This window comes from Aquarana catesbeiana, linkage group LG01 (assembly GCF_042186555.1).
Source record: "Aquarana catesbeiana isolate 2022-GZ linkage group LG01, ASM4218655v1, whole genome shotgun sequence".
NCBI classification, from domain to species: Eukaryota; Metazoa; Chordata; class Amphibia; order Anura; family Ranidae; genus Aquarana; species Aquarana catesbeiana.
This window is the reverse complement of record NC_133324.1, coordinates 290,120,742-290,136,608: the sequence shown is the minus strand read 5'-3', so window position 1 is coordinate 290,136,608 and position 15,867 is coordinate 290,120,742.

Here is a 15,867-nt window from a genome sequence, read left to right as displayed (position 1 = left end):
TTAGATTAGTCTCTGTTCCAGCTTGGCTGTGTTGCGTGCAGTTCCACATTGTGCCTGTGGGTGTCGTTGTCATCATGGGTCAGTGTTGGAAAGCAACAAGCTGAAGTGTATGAGTGCTCTTCTGTCCCGGAGATAACTCGGCGGAGGTGGTCCTCCGAGTTGCATTCTGGGAGAGGGTATTTATGGGACAGACGCCATGTTTTGGGTAGTCTTTTTGCCTCGTGGCCCTCCTGGCCTAGAGGTATGTGTCAGTGAGTTCTATCTCGTAGCCCTCGGGGCTGGAGGGTTGCGTTGCTGCAGCCGTGTGGGTAGACCCAGAAGCCTGTCTGGGGCCTGCTATAGCTGGGATGGTCCTGTGCTGTCTGTCCTGCGGGAAGAAGCCGGACAATCGGGAAGATCCAAGGGAGGACCCATCTTGGAAGAGACCATGCAAGGCTGGTCTTAAGAAGGGCCTGGTGACTCGATTGGAGGACGTATCCTAAACTACCCTACCGCACAAGTACTGCCGGGTTGGCTTAAAGATTCTGGTACTGTGTTTGCTGTTCATTGAAAACTACTACATCTTGTGGCAGAGGATCGTATAAGTTTATTTAATTCAAGTCTGTGGCAGAGACATTTTGTTCATGCTGCATTCCGGCTGCTAGGTTAGTGAGAGAGACCTATCTGGGCGGGCAAAGATTTAATCCTAAACTGAGGATACATTCATCCTAAAGATTTAAATTCCTTGATGCTACGCCAAGAAAAGGTTTTTTGACCTTCCCTGCAACTCTTCTTCTACCTCTTTCCTGCTACTTCTTCCAGTTATCTCCCATTAAAGCATTGGAAAAGTACTCAAGTGACTGTTGCCTACATTGTCTGATAATAAGCTCAACGGAGACCCTAGACCCGGTACTGGTGAAATGACAGGTAACAAGGTGACGGTAACAGCCCGCTTTAAATCAGCAGCTCCACCGTGAGTTATTGCTACATGAGAAATATAGCTGCAGGTCTACAGGAGACAAGGCATTTCTGTACAAAGCTGGAGCAAATGTCCATAGACGTCCTTCCATCTCCAGGGGTGCAGGCAAAACTTTTTATTGAGAACTACAGGTTCCGTTGTACAAGAAAAGATAAAACATTATAATCAGTTCCAATCACAAAACTTGACTATATGGATTAAATAATTATTGTGACATTTCGTTACAACACACTCTCTATCAGTTATTGTGCAACAGGTAGATGGTTCACAGAGTACAGAATTTTTGAAGTATAGATACCCATGAACAGAAGTTTACTTAATGGCATATGAAACAGCAGCATATCAGGCATAACAAGCATTGAAGTGGTTGTAAACCCTTACATTTACCCAGTAAAGTGACTGGCCTCAGGTGATACACCGAGATGAAACAGATCCTCCTACATAAGTTGTACTTGTCTATCTGCAACCCTTTCTTCTCTACATCCATTCAATGTGCTGAATTTTTTATTTTATTTTTAAAATAGTTTTTACTGTAGTTTTTCAAAGTATGGTACAGAACAGAGCCTATTGAGCATACACAGGCTCGCAAACAACATAAGAAACAAAATGAAAAGAAAAACACTATGACTATAATACAAAAGAAAACAAACCAAAAGTTAATACGCTCGGACCACATGAGCAGGCTGAATCACAAGGATTACACAGACAACCTTCAGGGCTTAAGCTCATTGAATGATGAAGTACACATTCTCCCGAAACTCAGGTACCCAGTTAAGTATCTACCTAGTGGAGCATACATGTGAAATACCACAATGTTAGCTGTTTTTAATTACATATCAGTTTACTGGCTAGTCATTCATAGAGTCTGCATTTGTGGATGGGGATTCCACCCATATATCCCACACTTTGTGAAATTTCTTGGCACAACCGCGAGACAGGTAAGTGGCCTTGTATAATGGCAGGGGTAAATTAACTAACCATTTCCAAAAATTCATTGATGGTGCAGAGGAGGATTACCACCTGAGAACAATGGCCTTATGTGCATAATAAATGAATAACCCCAAGACGGTTTTGACTGCCCGGCGAGGAGCCAGAGGGTCGACAAGTCCTAGAAGACACATTTCGACTGTCAATGGGATCTGAATGGTAGTGACAGATAAAATAAATGTGATGACCTCATTCCAATTTTTTTTTTTATTCGGGGATAGTTCCAGAATACATGGATAAAGTCTGCTGAGGGTGAAGCACACCTCCAGCAGGAGGCTGGAAAAGATGGGTATATTTTGTGTAAACGCATGGGTGTGAAGTAGTAAGTTCTGTGCATAATTTTGAACTGAATTTGTCTTTAGTGGAAACCAGTTGTGAGAAAGAACACTCCCACATTTTTTCCCAATCTTCCATATCCAGTGTAGGGAAGTCTCCCACCCACTTGGCCTTGAGAGTAAGTTGGGTAATAATTCTTTATAGATGTTAGACAAAGGCTTGACCATAGACTCGTCTCTGAGCAGATCCTCCAGAGCCGAAGTACAGAAGTCACACGAGAACTCTCAAATTGAAAATGTAAAGCATATCTAAGCTGTAAAAATCTGAACAGGTAAGAGTTAGGCAAACCATAGTTCTGTTTTAACCCATCAAAGGTCTGCAGCCGCCCCCCAGTACATATCTGATTCACATATTTAATACTTTGAGTGCCCACACACTGGAATCAGGTATTGACATGAACTCTGACAGCTTCTGATTAAACCAAAAAGGATTTTGTGGTGAGATGTGCCTGGGAGGTATGGGGTGTAAAGAATTAGCTGTGGACCATGCTTTCAGAACAGTTTTCATGGCCATCGTCAGGGGGAAAGCTGTGTAGGGCCCACTAAGATTCCTTAGTGCTTCATAGGAGCCAAAACAAGCTGCCTTCAGAACCACTTATGCATTGGACTCGTCTGAAATTAGGCAGTTGTGTGCATGTGACAACTGGGCAGCCAAGAAAAATTTTACACTAGGGTCTCTATAACACCGTCGGCTTAAATCTTGACCTGGGCCCCAGAGAAGGGAGATCAAGATAGTTTTGATTAGGCGAAAAACTTTTTTAGGTATTGTCACGGAACGCCCCACACTCCGCTTGAGTGCTTCCGTCTGTATACCGCTTCCTAAGTTCTGGAACACGAGTCCAATGGAACTGGCTATAGAAACCCCAAGAACTAGACAACACCAGTCTTGGAGTACATCAGAACTGCCTTTTATTTTGAGATTTCACAGACCTTTATACAGCAGGGATGTCTCAAAGCTAACCTAATTAACATGAGCTAATTTACTACAAGATGTACCCAGACCAGATGACAGACTTGTAGGCACCGAGCTCTCTCAATTAACATAAACAACAATGGGTGAAAAGACTCTTAGAGCCACACTAAACACATTATAGCAGAATTGATGACATTAGCATTTAACAGTACGAGTCACCATTCTAATATGGCATATAAAGGGTTCCAGAGTCTGTGTGTTTTGGGGGGACATGGAGCTGAATCCATAGTAACATCAACCCCAGGGTCCCCAGGTATACAGCTCACAGAGAGCACCATTCCTCCAAATGCTAGGGCCCATAATCGGTGGGCAACAGGCTTGCATACAGTCCTCTCCAACAGCCTCTGTTCTGGCTCTGTCTATGACATTTCTCCCCTTTCGGCAGGAGACTAACACAGGAGGAGACCCCAGACGGGTTGACTCCGAAGTTAGTCCATAGTTCCAGTCCTCTACTGCCTGTACCCACACCGTACCCCAAATAAATTATTCCAAACAGAGTATCACTCACCCAGCCAACCTCTCTGTCATGCTGTTGGGGATCGGGGCCCACTGCCCAGCATCCCTGGGGTATACAGGAGGAGACTGAAGTCCCATCCACCTTCACAGGAAATCCATCCTCTGTTAGTTGAGGGCAGAGTCCAGCAGTCCTTGGCCCTGTTGCCAGCCCTTCTGCTGGAAACTCCACACCATCTGTTCCGGCTAACTGTTGGAGAGGGAGGCCGACTGCCCCGCCTCCCTGGAACTCTGTAGTTGTTGCTGGTGCTGGGCAGAGGTTGGTAGCACTCTGCCCTGTTGCCAGCACTTCTGCGGGGGACTCCGCATCCTCTGCTCCAGCTAACTGTTGGGGCAGGCAGCTGGCTTCCTCCCCTCCCAAACTGTGTAGCTGCCATTGGGGAGGTGAGCCGGCTGCTTCCTTTTCCATTCCCTCATCTGGCTGCTGGGACGACATGTCGATGGTACTGTCTCCCAGGTACACGGATCTTTGCTGGGGAGGAAAGCCCACTTCCTCCACCCTGGCCAACTGTTGGGGAGGGACAACACACACCTCCTCTCCCTTCTCCCCCTGTATCTGCTGCTGGGAAGTGATTGCCATCTTCTCACCCTGAGCCTCCACAATTGCTGCAGGTGTGGGGCAGAGGTCTTGGACCCTCTGTCCGGTTGCCAGCACTTCTGCTGGGGGTTTGCTAGGTGGTTCCTCCTCTACAGAAATGTCTATTAAATCCCCAGTCTCTGGAAGTGGTAAAAGTGTGGGACAGAGGTCTTGGACCCTCTGTTCAGTTACCAGATCTTCAGCTGGAGAAGTTTGTTTTAACTCCATAGATGCTGCTGGCAGAAAATCACATGTCCCTGTCAGTGTTGTGGGAGAAAGGCCGACTACCTCTTCTCTCAGGAAGGCCGAAGCCACTGTTGGTGCTGGGCAGAACACAGTGAACTTTGGCCCTGATAGCAGCTCTTCTGCTGGAGGCTCATCAGGTTGTTCTTCCTCAGCAGAAAAGTCTATCAAATCCCATGTCTCTGCAACCGATGTCTGGGAATAGAGGTTCACCATCTCCTGTCCATGGAACCCAGAAGATGTTATCATTTCTGGACAGAGGTTAGCAGAGCTCTGCCCTGTTGTCAGCACTTCAGGTTTGGGGACGGCAATCTCTGGATTTTCCACTGCCGATTCTCTGGCATGCTGCTGAACTTGTTCTAGCAGTTTCCTGTATGCCCTTTCCAGATGCTGTTCCTTCCTTAGCAAATGGTCCAGATCAGGTTTGAGCTCTGAGACCCCTGCAAGACCGAGCATAGACTCTCTATAGTCTCTCATGTCCTCAAGGTCAGGTTCCCCCTCATCGCCAAACATAAAAAGATCTGTAAGGTTCTCCCACAGCAATCCAGGGCCGCCAAAGTCATATCCCTCCGGAGAGCATTCTGTTGTCTCCCCTAAATATCCCTCCTCTGCGTGCCATTGCAGAGCCCGATAACGATTGTCCAGCTCTATCTCCTGCTGGACCAACCTGTCCAACTCAGTCACCCATTGCTCCTGGGGCTGCTCTCCCAGGAATGCCATCCGCAATGCCCGTTGGTCACTGGCCCGTTGCTCTTGGGTTGGAAAGCACTTGCCCTGTTTTATACCAGCGAGACGGAGGGCTGCATTCCAGAGCTCCACCCGAATCAGCTGCCTGAGCTCCAGGTATTCATCCTCAGACACAGTCCTGGTGTACGTTGAAAGGATGATCCGCAGCAGCCCCGGGAATTCTGATGCCAGGTCCATATCTCCGCTGGGGTGACTGAAGTCTGCTATGCTGATCTTGGATCCAGTTGGAGGTTTGGATGTCCCAGACTTCAGGAAGCTTTCCCGCTGCTTGCCACCAATGTCACGGAACGCCCCACACTCCGCTTGAGTGCTTCCGTCTGTATACCGCTTCCTAAGTTCTGGAACACGAGTCCAATGGATCTGGCTATAGAAACCCCAAGAACTAGACAACACCAGTCTTGGAGTACATCAGAACTGCCTTTTATTTTGAGATTTCACAGACCTTTATACAGCAGGGATGTCTCAAAGCTAACCTAATTAACATGAGCTAATTTACTACAAGATGTACCCAGACCAGATGACAGACTTGTAGGCACCGAGCTCTCTCAATTAACATAAACAACAATGGGTGAAAAGACTCTTAGAGCCACACTAAACACATTATAGCAGAATTGATGACATTAGCATTTAACAGTACGAGTCACCATTCTAATATGGCATATAAAGGGTTCCAGAGTCTGTGTGTTTTGGGGGGACATGGAGCTGAATCCATAGTAACATCAACCCCAGGGTCCCCAGGTATACAGCTCACAGAGAGCACCATTCCTCCAAATGCTAGGGCCCATAATCGGTGGGCAACAGGCTTGCATACAGTCCTCTCCAACAGCCTCTGTTCTGGCTCTGTCTATGACAGGTATCCACACTGGGGAGTGTCTAAGAATACAAAGGATTGCAGACAAGAGCGTCATCTTGAATAAATTGTTTTGCCCGATCAGGGAGGAGGGAGATGTGCCCAGGCTTTCAGCCTAGCCTTCATAGTTTGTATTACTGGAGCTAGATTTAGTGTATAATAGTTGGAGGTAAATAATGAAATGTAGATACCAAGAAGATTAATTTTGAAAGAAAGATTGGGGTCTATTAGAGATCTCGCTGCACTGTCAATTGGTAATATTTGGGATTTGTCTCAGTTAACTTTGAGTCCTGAGCAGTCAGTGAAACTGGAGAGAATGTTTAGGGTCTCTTTAGGAGAAGGCACCGGAGACTTTTAAGAAATTGATAAGGTCATCTGCGTACATGGCCAACTTTTCATTTATAGAACCAACTCGGAACCCCTTAACCAGGGGCAAACGGCTACATCACCAGGGCAAAACGAACTGGTGACAACGGGCAGTCTTTCCTCAAACCTCTTCTAACTGTGAAAAGGGACAAGAGAGCACCTCCCAGTTTAATCCGTGTTGTCAGGTATTTATATAAGATTTCAATCCACCTGCGAAATTCAATCCCAAAACCCATTACTTCTAGGACCGAGGACATATAGGGCCAGGCCACAGAATCAAATGCCTTCTCAATGTCTAACGCTACCAGCACCTTAGTGGAGGTCTCAGATGGAGGCCGTTGCACATGTGTAAAAACTCTGCGTAAATTAATATCAGTCGACTTCCCTGGTATAAATCCAGTTTGGTCAATGTTGACCAGAGATGGGAGGGTCGACTGCAGCCTGGTTGCCAAGATTTTATTCAAAATCTTGAAGTCATAATTTAGCAAAGAAATTGGCCTATAAGAGGCACATTGAAATTTATCTTTGCCAGGTTTAGGGATGAGGACAATATGGGCCTGGTACATAGAAGGGGGCAAGAACATTTGCTCTTTACAATTGAAATATACCTGCAAAAGTTTAGGTGCGATTAAGGCTGCATATATTCTATACCATTCGCCGGGAGACCGTCCGGGCCCGTCGCTTTGCTGCTGGGAAATGAGCGAATTGCCGCTTCAATTTCCTCAGCAGTAAAATCTTTATCTAAAAACACGAGATCATCCTTCGAGAGAGTGAGTGAGTGTAAGGATTTCAAGTACTCACTAAGCCGTTCATCTGGCCAACCAGGAACTGCTTTGTAAAGGTTTTCATAAAAGGTTCAAAACTCATTCAGGATTTGTTTTGAGTCAGAGACAACTGAGCAACAAATTTCAGACACCACCATTTGCATTTTGGAGTCAGCGACTAAATTCGCTAGGAGTTTGCTGTTTTTCTCCCCAGACTCGAAGATCCTTCCAGCCAATGAACTAAGATCTAAATGTGAAGCTGAAGTGAGATGTAGAGACTCGCATCAGCTAGTTGACTGCTAGTTGACTGAAATGATCCAGAGTCGGGAATCAGAAAAAGCCTCTGCCGCCCTGGATTCACTGTCTTCTAGCTGTTGCACTTGAGAGGACATCTCAGAGTAAGCCGCTTAAATAGTTGAGATGTATTCTCCCCTCGTTTCGGCCTAAAGGCCTCCCAGACCACGAGTCAAAGCCGTGCCTTCATTAAATTCCCAGTACTGTTGCAATTTAGGAGAAACCGTCTCCCCAACCTTGGGGTCTTGTAGTCACTTGACAACACCAATTTAATGTCTAGAGGTGCATGATCTGAGAGGCCCGCAGGTAAGTAGGAGACTTGGTCTGGTGCTTCCATCTCCAAATTTCAGTATAATTAAAGGCTTGCGCCCATTGAAGTAAATCATGGGTATAAACTCTATTGGTTAAAATCCCCAGCTATGCATAATCTGGAGAATTGTAAAGTGGCTAGTTTTCCATACACAGTGTACAAGACCCGCTGGCTAAAAGGAGGGGGAACACATACATTAACCAGAGCATACACAGTCGCTTTACTCTCAAGCAACAAAATAATGTATCTTCCTTCTGGGTCGGTTACAAGGTGTATGACCTTATATGCAATTGACTTGTTTAGTAGGCTGGCCACTCCCCTTGCATAACTGGAATAGGTTGCATGGAATAAATGTTGTACCCAGGGTCTATGAAGAGCAAGAATCTTGTTGCCCAGGAGATGAGTTTCCTGCTGGAACAAAATATGAGGCTTATGTTGATTCAAATACTTAAACATCAAAGTTCTTTTAATTTTGTCATTCAGACCCTGGACATCCCATGAAATAAGTTTTAGTTCCATAGCTATGGTAAGAAAAGAGCTAGGTAATACATAGCTGTGGGACTTCAGCCCACTTGATAACTGAGAGGGAATGCAATGCAAAGCAGCCCTGAGTAAGGTAGTTACCAAAATATTATAATAAAATAATCAATCTTCCAGTAGACATAGAGCGTACAAAACAAGAAAACAATAAACTGTAAACTCCTATACTGACCATGAGGTGCACCAACAATAACTAGGTCAGTATTATACCTGAAACCTGTTCACTAACTCTTCTTTGGTAGCGAGATCCTACCAGAATCAGTCATCTCCTGGGTAAAACACCTCCAAAGGTGGAAGGTGATGAGTTCTTTCGGTGTGTAAGAACAGTACAGTGTCACTGTGTGTTTACTGAACAATCAAAGATAACTTGGAAAAAATAATGAAGAAAAGTGAGCAGACTGACCACTGGCATAACTGGCAAGTAAAACTTCCGAAAAAATAGCATCAGACTGCTGGCAACAAAACAGTTTCTCCATGAGGACAGGCAGGTGACTCTCTTTACACAAGGGCGCCATTCAACAACAATAAGGCCCGTGAATAGACTGAGAGCCAGGTATCTGCTTCATCAGAGGTATCAAATAATTTTGTCGTACCTTCGCGCTGGACCCGCAGACGACTTGGATAAAGCATACTGTACTTCATGTTACGTTCATAAAGACATTGGCTGACATCATTGAAGGTCTTGCGCTTCTTCTGGAGCTCTTGTGAGAAATCTGGAAATAGCGTGACCTTTGTGACCAGCAAGAAAAACCCAAGTTACCACAGAAATCCACAGGATATGTTCAGGATGGCAGGAGCTCACCACAGGCACGTCTACTCAGGTCTTCATCCGGCCACGCCCCCCCCCTGCTGAATTTTAAAGCTCAGAGAGTTCAGAAAAAAGGGGGCAAAGAGCAGAAGTTACACTTTGCAGAAGTCAGTGAGAAAAGCTATGACAGCTGATTAAAGGGAAGGGACACACCCCCTTCATACAGCACACAGGAACAGAACCAAGGATGTCAATCAGCTGGAGATCCCTCCCTGTCACCATTTTTCTCTTTGTTTCAGGAAAACTTATCAGAAGTGATTCATGCTGAGAGTAGAGGTACAAAGCAGCAGACAAAAATGACACTTAGTGCTCTTAATTGAGGCAAGTGCACACTAAAGAGAGATATGGTTTGTTCATATTTAGGCCTTATGTACACTGGACGTATAATAAGGTTATAAAAACACCAGTAGCTTTTCAGTGAGTTTTTCAACGTTTTTGCAATAACGCTTTTAGAGTTTTTTAGCGCTAGCGTTTTTTTTTTTTTAATGGGGTCAAAATGTTAAAAAATGCTGGTGAGTTTTTAGACGTTTTTTGACATTAGAGCGTTTTTACATTTGAAAAACTCCTCTCAGAACCCACTAGTTAGTTTTTTGTTTTTTTACAGCCAAAAACAGTTGATAACAGCCTATGTGTGCATGAACACTTAGGATAACATGCTGGGGAGTTTATTGACTAGAAAAAAACACCTGAAGCCAAAAACTGCGGCTGTAAACACGTAAAAAAACGTCCAGTGTGCACGAGGCCTTAAAGCAGAGTTCCACTTTAAGCACTTCTTGCCCCTTTACATGCCACATTCGGCATGTAATTTTTTTTTGGGGGGGAGTGGGTACCTTCTTTTTCATGGGACTTTCTGTCCCACTTCCTCTTCTTGGCCGCCTAGGCGACTCCTCTCGCCCTAGGCAGCCCCTTCCTGCCAGCAATCTTCTGGGACACGTCACAGGTCCCAGAAAATTGCCTGGCCAATAGTTGAGGGCAGCGCAACTCGCACATGAAGCCATAAGCTGTCACGCCCGGATGCCCACAGTTGCTATGACAGCGCCGTGGAGAGGACCGTGAACCGTGGGACAGGTAAGTATCTGTTTATTAAAAGTCAGCAGCTACAATTTTTGTAGCTGCTGACTTTTAATATACTAAAAAATGGGTGGAACTCCACTTTAATGTCTGAGGTTTACAACTACTTTAAGTAGATACTAGAGGAATACACAAGACAATGAGGGGGCTGGAGCTAGGCCATATTAAGACAGCCACAGATACCAAAATTTTCATAGTTTTTTGGGACAACTTATCAGCATAAGTCAATATTTTCCTTACCAGGTTGTAATTTACTGCATCTTTCCATTATACAAATGATGCGGGAGTAGGTGCCATTCATTTCTGTGCAATTAATGTGCGGGCAAGAAAAAAGTTTGGGGACATTAGGTTGTCTAGTATAATGCTAAGAAGAGCTATTTTAGGTTCTAAAGGTAATTGAAGAGAACACAGAGCATTTAGTTATTACTTGAAAGAAAGAGGACCACTATCAAAATAACTTGGGGCAGCTCCATAGCTTACAGTGCCAAAAACCAAACACAACCAAAAACGTAAATGTATTTTGTTGGGACATTATGTAATAGACCAACACAAAGTGGCACATAATTGTGAAGTGGAAGGAAAATGATAAATGTTTTTCACTTTTTTTACAAATAAATATCTAAAAAGTGTGGCATGCATTTGTATTCAGCCCCCTTTACTCTGATACCTCTAACTAAAATATAGTGGAACCAATTGCCCTCAGAATGTCACCTAATTAGTAAATAGAGTCCACATATATAATTAGTAAAAGTCCACTTATGTAATTTAATCTCAGTATAAATATAGCTGTTCTGTGAAGCCTCCAGAGGTTTGTTAGAGAACCTTATGAACAAACAGCATCACAAAGGCCAAGGAACACACCAGACAGGTCAGGGATAAAGTTATGGGAAAGTTTGAAGCAGGGTTTTGTTCTAAAAAAATATCCCAAGCTTTGAACATCTCACAGAGCACTGTTCAATCCACCATCCGAAAATGGAGAGTATGGCACAACTGCAAACCTACCAAGACATGGCCGTCCACCTAAACTGACAGGTCGGGCAAGGAGAGCATTAATAAGAAAGCAGCCAAGAGGCCCATGGTAATTCTGGAGGAGCTGCAGGGTTCCACAGCTCAGGTGGGAGAATCTGTCCACATAACAACTATTAGTCGTGCATTCCACAAATCTGGCCTTTATGGAGGAGTTGCAAGAAGAAAGCCATAGCTGAGAGAAAGCCATAATAAGTTCTGTTTGCAGTTTGTGAGAAGCCATGTGGGGGACACAGCAAACATGTGGAAGTAGGTGCTCTGGTCAGATGGGACCAAAATTGAACTTTTTGGCCTAAAAGCAAAACATTATATGTGGTGGAAAACTAACACTGCACATCACCGTGAACACACCATCCCCACCATGAACCATGGTAGTGGCAGCATCATGTTGTGGGGATGCTTTTCTTCAGCAGGGACAGGGAAGCCGGTCAGAGTTGATTGGAAGATGGATGGAGTCAAATACAGGGCAATTTTAGAAGAAAACCTGTTAAAGTCTGCAAAAGACTTGAGACTGGGGCAGAGGTTAACCATCGAGCAGGACAACGACCCTAAACATACAGCCAGAGCTACAATGGTACGGTTTAGATCTAAGCATATTCATGTGTTAGAATTACCAAATCAATGTCCAGACCTAAATCCAATTTAGAATCTGTGGCAAGACTTCAAAATTGCTGTTCACAGATGCTCTCCATCCAATCTGACAGAGCTTGAGCTATTTTGCAAAGAAGAATGGGCAAAATTTCACTCTCTAGATTTGCAAAGCTGGTAGAGACATACTTAAAAAGACTTGCAGCTGTAATTGACTCAGGGGGGCTGAATACAAATGCACGCCACACTTTTCAAATATTTATTTGTAAAACATTTGGAAAACCATTTATTATTTTCCTTCCACTTCACAATTATGTGCCACTTTGTGTTGGTCTATCACATAAAATACCAATAAAATACATTTACATTTTTGATTGTAACATGACAAAATGTGGAAAATTTCAAGGGGCATGAATACTTTTTCAAGGCACTGTATGTATTAAGGTACCCATTTCTTTAGAGCACTTAGGGCAACAAATGGATACTGCCCAACCTTCCAGAAGTGTAGTTTTTATGGAGTAAGATAAACCCTATGAATTATAAATAACTGTGTAAGCTTTTGAGAAGGGGATAAAGAGACATTTAAGACAGTTTCCAAAGGCTCTGACCCTTTTCAATAGGTCCAGTGTCTCATCTCCACACTGTGGCTGTATCTTATAGCTGGTCGCTAAAAGAAGAGCAGAGTATAGATCTCCTATCAGACTTTTTTAAGTCAAATTAACAGAGGCCACCATTTTAAGAGTTGGAGAAAAGTTATATACTAAAGGGTTACTACGAGATTGTGCCTGTAAGGCATGACAAAGTTGTAAGTATTAGAAGAGCGAGTAGATTGTATTGTGTTGATGAGATTTGGTAAGGTATAAGAACATCATTGTGATACAGCTAGTGAAGAAAAAGTATTCCAGCTTTTTTCCAATTATCAAAACCATCCAATCTGGATAAATAAGGGAGAGACAAGTTACTCCAAATTGGTGTACAGTATATTGTGTATAATTATTATGTGCAGTAATTGTCTGAGTAGCCTCCCAGACTGGATGTATAAGAAGGAATGTGGGACATTGCTTTTTTGATTGGAAATGCCCAGCCTCTAAAAGAGGGAATAGGGGGGTCCTGAGGTAAAAGAGAGATGGTCAGCCTCTGGATAGGTTCTTTTAGATTCAAAACTTCCCACCCTGCAGCCTGCTGTAGCTGGCATGCTAGGAAGTAAAGCCTAGCATTAGGTAATACTAACCTACCTCCATCTATTGGGAGTTGCACAGTGTCAAGTCTACTTCTGGGTCGTTTCTGTTTCCAAATCAGATCTCTGAATAGGGTGTCCACTCGCTGGAAAACCCGTTATCCAAATTGGGGAATTATGAAGAACATATAACAGTTGAGGCATCCATATAATTTTCACCTAATTTGACCTTCCTATAACAGCCAGGGGTAATTTACATCAGGTCTTGGAATTTTTCATTAACTTCATCTATGTTCAAAGCAATATAGTCAGTGTGTATGTGAGAAACATTTATCCCTAAATATTTAAAGGCTACTAAAACAAATTAACCAACTACTGCAGGTAGGTTACCTGTAATGGGGTCAAGTGGCAAGTAGATTTGTTCAAGTTTACTGTGAAACATGAAAACTGACTATAGGTAGAGATTAAAGCCATAACAGATGTTAAAGACTGGGTGGTCCTCTAGAAATAGCAATGCATCATCTGCTTAACAATTTTGTCTTCTCCAGTAGCGCCCACAATGTCAGGTGATTGCCTTATGGCTGCAGCAAGAGGCTCTAAGGCTAGTGCAAACAAAAGGGGTGAGAGTGGACATTCCTGATGTGTTCCTTGAAAAAAGGGAGAGGGGACCTGAGAGGTTATTGTTCACCTGGACAGAGTATCTTAAGCCATTGAATAAAATGCAGGTCAAAGCCAGATTTTTGTATTGCCTGCCATAGATAATTCCATTCTATGCTCTCAAAGGCCTTGGCCTTGTTTAATGAGAGGATAGCCCTTTTGCCCAGGTCGTTTGGTGGGATAGTCTAATATTCATCGCTGTAGACCTAATAAGTATGAAACCCATCTAGTCAGGATGTATCACCTTGCCAAATATCTTAGATAATTTGTTAGCGAGAACTTTGGCAAGAAGCTTATTATCAGACATAAAAAGAGAAATTGGCAGTAGGATTCAGGTATAAGGTTTTTTTATTTTTTTATCAGGTTTCAAGAGCACAACAGTGAGTGTTTCATTCATAGACTGGGGGAGAGTACAAACCTCAAAAGCTTCATTAAGCACAACTAAGTGCTCTGTGAGGAGAACATTTTCATAAGTTTCTAAAAATTTCTATTGGCAAACCTTCTACACCTGGTATTTGACACCCATGGCAGATCGGCCGATTTTTTTCTTTAACCTCTATCTGTCGTATATGACAAAATTATTTTCAGTAATAATCCTATTGGATGAATAATTATACTGTAACAGAAAAGAAATGCAGAGAGCGATTATTGTGTTGACCCCTAATGTTAACAGCCAGTCTACAAGTGTTTGCTTACATTGGTGTTCGGTGGAAAATTGCTCCCTTGTATTGGTGGTCATTTTAGGTGGGAGATCTATTTAAACCACTGCACCCTACTCAAGGGACCCTTAGCAACCTCAGGAGGAACCCTAATTAAAAACGGCTTCTTGATAGTATTCCCCTTTGCCCCTCATCTGGCAGCTAGTTACTTCCAGAGAAGGGGGGGGGGGGTGATAGGGAAATTACTATTCTTCACATTTTCCAGCATGCTCAAAGGATCTTTTTTACATTGGTGACAGGATCTCTTTAATCTTTTCTGCATTCTATTACTGTTTTGTTTGTGTGTGTGTGAATGACCAACATTAGGCGCAGAGTATAACAAATAATATAGGGACTACCTTTGGACCTCAGGACCAACACTAGTTAAAGGGTCTACCTACAAATGCAGGGTCCACCACAAGACAAAATGACTGTTTCTGTACAGAATAAAACACAAAAGCTATCATTGTCCAAAAGAAATACCACCACCCCAAAGATTGACCACTGGTACATTAAGGGAACGATCACCTTTGGATGACAGAATTAAAGTAGTCTAACATTACCAAGCCTTAAAAATTGACCTTCCTCCCTTCCTGCCATCTATGCTGTCTAACCCGTGTGAAAAGATCTGTATACTTACCTATATTTTGGTCCAGTCATGCAATTCCTTGTGTCAGTCAGCAAGTGCTGCAGGGAGAGGAGAAAGCGCTTGACAATGGCTGGAAATTGCGTGAGCCGTGATGTCCCTCATAGGCTCCCGTGTCCCAGCTGTCAGTTCTCCCTACTCTCCCATGAAGCCGCCACTTACAGACACAGGGGAGTTGGAGCTGCAGATCACGTGACTGGTTCATAGCAGACTAAAAATAAAAGTAAGTAAGCAATAAAACCTGGAAGCTGATTGGTTTCTGTGCAAAGTTGCACCAAATTTTGCACCAATTAAATTAAATGTAACTGATTAAATACAAATAAAATATATACTACTATACACCTTGAAAGTTGTGTTCCCATTTGTCTCTCTTTAGCCTGGGTTCACACTATTGCGAACACAGACATCGCATGTGATTCGCACCGCATTGCTGTACAGATGACATGTGATGTCTGTACAGTGCAAATTCAGCCATACACTTTGTATGGCTGAACTCGCATTGGATTCGCACATAAATGCTGCAGGAATTTTTTTTTTCCCCGCTCTGGAATCGGATAGCATTGGGTGTTCACCAAGCGTTTCAATTCCTGTCCGAATTCACAGTTTGCACTGCAATCTGCGAACCGATCTGGGGGTGTAATTAACTTTCTATTGACACCCGCAGCGGTTTGCAGAGGGCAGTGTGAACTGCCTGCGGGAGAGATACGATGCGGGAACCGACACTGGAATCACGCTGGTT